The sequence below is a fragment of the Montipora foliosa genome, chromosome 7, assembly GCF_036669935.1.
Source record: "Montipora foliosa isolate CH-2021 chromosome 7, ASM3666993v2, whole genome shotgun sequence".
Taxonomy (NCBI): Eukaryota; Metazoa; Cnidaria; class Anthozoa; order Scleractinia; family Acroporidae; genus Montipora; species Montipora foliosa.
The window spans coordinates 36,436,232-36,441,231 of NC_090875.1; positions in this window are offsets into that span (position 1 = coordinate 36,436,232).

Consider the following 5,000-nt stretch of genomic DNA (forward strand, 5'->3'; position numbering starts at 1 on the left):
AAACGTAAAGCTGATTTTGAAAACAAGGTAGGAAAAGAATCAAGCGTCCAATAAAAATTTTTGAAACACGGATTCAACTGTGGATTCAAGTCAATTTGCAAAGCACGTATGTTAAATATAGCTGTCTCTTTAAAAAATTATTTAACATGGTTTCGTATATGGCACAACCTTGAATGTGGTATCATTGCAAACTAGACAGTTAAGCGATTTTAGTTTACATAGATGTTTGAGGCCTGTATGTTTAAAGGATCGACTTTTATAAGCGACAGAATTTTGTAAACATTGGCAATTTGCAGTCAACAAGTAATATATCGCTGACTTGTGTAACGCGTTCTTGATTTTCTTCGCGGAATTAAAATGTGACGACTTACATGTAATTCTTAGATCTTCATAAAGTGAACAGATAGGTCTTTACAACAGTACCAAACATGAAAGGAAAACTTGAACAGACAGTGTGATAAAAATTTTTGAACCCCGTGGTATCGGCTGGAAGTCAATTTGCATGCAAAGCACGCATGTTAAATATACCTGCATCTTTCAAAATTATTAAACTCGGTTTTGTACATTGGACAGTGTTGAAATTGGTGTTATTGTAAACAACACAGTTAAGCGATTTGAATGATATATTTTTGCATCTTGTATCTTGAAAGGAACGAGTCTATAGGCGACAGAATTTTGTACACAATGAAATATCGCAGACTACAGTCACCAAGTAACATATTTCTGATTTGGTCAACGCGTTCTCGATTTTCTTAGCTGACTTAAACTATGGTGACTTAATTCTATGATATTCATAAATTAGACAGCTAACACTTTCAAACGGTACCACATATGACAGGAAAATTTCAATTGACCGCGCGATAACAATCTTTGAAACCGTAAGATCGGATTGAACTCCAGCAAAGTTTTGGACCAGTTGGAGTTTATGTGTATTAGCCTTAGAAGTGTTTGCCCACACCGACGAACAATAAAGGAGCTCAGTGAACACAAAACTTTTAATGAGTAACAAAAGTGTTGGTCTGTCCAAAACATGATTAATTCTGTTTATATGTACTAACTGATTAAAGCAACTAGAAACTGTTTTAGTAATATGAGTATCGTATGAAAGACACTGATCTAAATATACTCCAAGGTCCCTAGCAAAGGGAGCCGGTGATATAGTTTTATCGAAAATAGAAACAGATATTGGTGGTAACTGTTTAGTAATTTGCGGTAGGCCAACAACCATTAATTGGGTTTTGTCCGGATTTAAAAGCAATGAATTTCTCGCGCACCATTTGCAAATTTCCTGAAGGTCAGCATTTACTGTAGTTATAGCATTGTGTACATTCGAAACTTGAAATTTCAAAAAACAACTGGCTATCGCCTACATAACACGAGACTTGACTGTGAGTAACTAAGTTAATCAACCCATCAATATAGGTATTGAAAAGTACAGGGCCTAAAATAGAACCCTGAGTAACGCCATGTGTTAAAGTTAACATTTGAGAAACGGCGTCTCCATATCGCACCCTTTGAGTCCTATCAGAAAGATAGCTAGAAAACCATGAGAGACAGTGTGACTTACTTAGGAGAATATGATGATTTAAACTATCGAACGCTTTAGACATGTCTAAAAGTACCAGTATAGAAATTGATTTCTCGTCCATAGCTTTTAAAAGTTCATCAGTAACGTAGATAAGAGCAGTCTCTGTGGAATGTAGTTTCCTATTGCCATTTTGGTGAGAAGAGAATTTATTGTTTACGGAGAGAGAGTCAACAAACTGTTTATGAGCAAGTCTCTCACACACCTTGGATAAGGTAGGAAGCAAGGAAATTGGTCGATTGCAAGAAGGCTCGTCCGAATTTCTGTCTTTGGAAATCGGGATAACTTCTGCAGTTTTCCATGTTTTTGGGCAGACACTCAGCTCAAATAAACTGTTAATCAATCTGTAATTATGGTGGAAGTGGCTGGTAGGCTGTCCTTTAAGATTCTTGCAGATATCTTATCATATCCAGGTGCTTTATTGCAGGATAGGCCCATAATTACAGATTCCACTTCCCTTTCAGTAACAGACTTAAAAGTTGAAGCAATCAGAACAGTCATATTAAGTCGTAGGTTCTTGTTAGGTGACTTCTTCAGTAACGTCTAGTTGTTGCTCCTGTATCAAATGGTTGGCCTTGAGAGCAGTCAATCTTCCAACAGAAGTAAAATATCTATTGAATTTGTTGGCAATAGCAACGCGATCTTCTGTATTGCTCAGTGCCTTGGCAGTGTTATTTCGAGACATGCAACGATTTATAACTTTCCAAATAGTTAAGTTCTATAAAGTTTCAGCTCGCCAACAGTGATGTCACAGTAGTGTTAGCTAGTTTCCATCCCTCCCATTTCTACGAGCGGCCATTTTAGAAACGTTTTCGTGAGCTTCTCCGAAATCTTGGTTGTGTTTCTGCTTTAGGTGCTCAGATTGGACAATTTCTTTGTGATTTTTGAGTTACAATGGTTGTTTTGGTCTTCGTACACTTTAAAAAGACATAACGAGAAGACACCAAAATTTTGCTTCATTTGACCTTTAAGGGCTTGTGATAATAACTCGGCCTAACTTATTTCGTCATTTTCCAGCATCCCTCTTACCAGTCTCTCACGTTGGACCAATTTTAAGTATAATCAGGAAACATGGTTTCTCATTATCCACCGTTTACTTTTAATTTACACTTTAAAAATTAAAGTTCAAAGGGGAGATAGAGCGAAGTGTGAATTTCAAAAGCAAAGCGTATTACTTCTACTGGCACGATCAGCGGTTTATGTGTTGACTTTATTGATTTATTTTTACGTGTGTCCTTTTGTGGAATTACCGCAGGCTTGGATTTCCTGTGATTTATTGCCTTAAGGCGGGGGCTCACCCAAAAATCTGTAAAGAAATTCGGAGATTGAAGTTTTATTTTGAGAAAATTTCTGTTACTGTAATTTCAAAGCTCGTTTCATCAATACGAGTTATTTTTGCCTTTGAGAAAAGATATTTTGAGAAGGATTTGTCCAATTGAGCTGAACTTTTCAGGATTTGTTCTTCTGAGTAAGTTTTGTGTTTTAAGCTTAGAACTTTTCCATCCAGTGCATTTTGTCGAAGTTATGTATTAACACATATGCTGGATTTTCTTTATCACAATTAACCGGTCATCATTCATGTGTTTTTAACTTTTCAAAAATTTCTCCGCTTAGCAATAAGCTATTTGTCTTCTTTTAAAAAAAGGGAAAAACGTAAAAATTATTCATTTTAATCAGTTCGTGTAGGAGTTATCTTTTCTCAAGTAAGCTTAAGCCCTGGCGCTCCCCATCAGGTGGCAGATTTAATCAGCAGGTGTCAGGTTACAATACGGTTCTAGGTTACAAAGGTATTTTTATCATAATCTTTGATCTTTGAGCTTTTTAGAAATGTATACTTTGCTATGGTTTAGAAATAAATCTTACCACACGAAAAGCTTGAAAAAATGGTGTGTTTTTGGGTGAAACCTTACCTTAACCTCTTGCCACAGGTTAAGATGGGGTGTCAGGGTTCTGCTTGCCTTTGCCAGCGCCCTTCCATCTTGGAGTAATGCAGCTCCCAGACCCCTTCGCTTGCATCACACTGAATGACAGTACTTCAGCAGTGGTGGGGCTGTCACCATCTCCTTGAATATGGGCGCTGGCATACACAAGCAGAACCCTTACTGCAGCCGAGAGGAACTACCCCCAAATAGAAAAAGAGCTCCTTGTAATTGTGTTTTCAAAAGAGAGCTTTCAGCAGTATACGTATGGGGGATCGATGATTGTCGAGTCAGACCATAAGCCCTTAGAAACGATTCTTGCTAAGCCGCTGGCATCTGGTCCAAAGAGATTACAGACGATGATCTTGAGGCTGCAAGACACCTTGAGTCGGCATTACCCAAGTTAGATCACAAATTAAAGAACACGTCCTGTTTCCAAGATCTGCCTTCGAAGAGGGACTGGAAGTCGAGCAAGCGTAATCTTTACACCGTCACGTTGAGTATCGAGAACGTCGAAATTCCCAAGAGTCAGACATCTCAAAGATTGTGTCATGTTTACAGAAAATCGAACATTCATTAAGGGTGAGTACAAAAAATATTACGCGAACACAAGTTATGTGCCTCAAGTGGCAAAACAAGTTTGTGCCAAGTAAACTGGTTGAAATATTTGTGATGCAAATTTTCAATTCTCCGGATTTCCTCACTTTTGGACTGCACAACAAAAACATCATACAATAGGCAAGATTTTAAGAGAAGAGTTGAGGATAAGAAAACGTGACAAAGTTCTGTTCGAGTGGGGAAACAATTGCACTGTTGGGTGAGTTGCCACCGCTAAATGGTAAATTTCTGTTGATGAACAGCACGTTTTAGTATTCTGATTTTGCAACTGTGATAGAGCTCGAGCTTGAGAACAAAGAGGAACAATCTGTGACCAAAGTGGGTCAATTTGTGAATTTCTAAACGTTCTCCAAGTTCTGTGAAGTACACAGGTAGAATGACCTCGCGAGGAGACGCATAGCAGTAACGAATCATTCTGCAATATCCTGCCTGCAAAGTAAATAACGCTCCAAAATGCCAATTGTTCCTCCAGCTGTTTAAGTGGAAATTTAAACAAAAGAAAAGCAAAGTAAAAACAGCAAACATCAAACTTACGTTTTTGCAAACGTTAATTCTGTTGATACATCAAACTTACCCTCTGCATTTTGCGCTTTAAAGTATTCTGATCGCTTTTCAATGTGCCCACGGGATAAACAGGACGACGAACTCACTTTAAGTCTTCTATAGTACGCACAGTACAAAATACTTCAAACACTCGATCGCACCTTGAAATCTGTAATACACGCAGCACACAGAGCTTCGCAGCACAGGAAACTTCAACCACTCGACCGCCTTTTGAAAAAACCGCAACAGAGACATTCAAAATCACTGATCGTACCTCGTGTGCGATTGGTGGAGAATGGTGATGTGATTGTGACGTCACCCGTTAACGGCTTTCG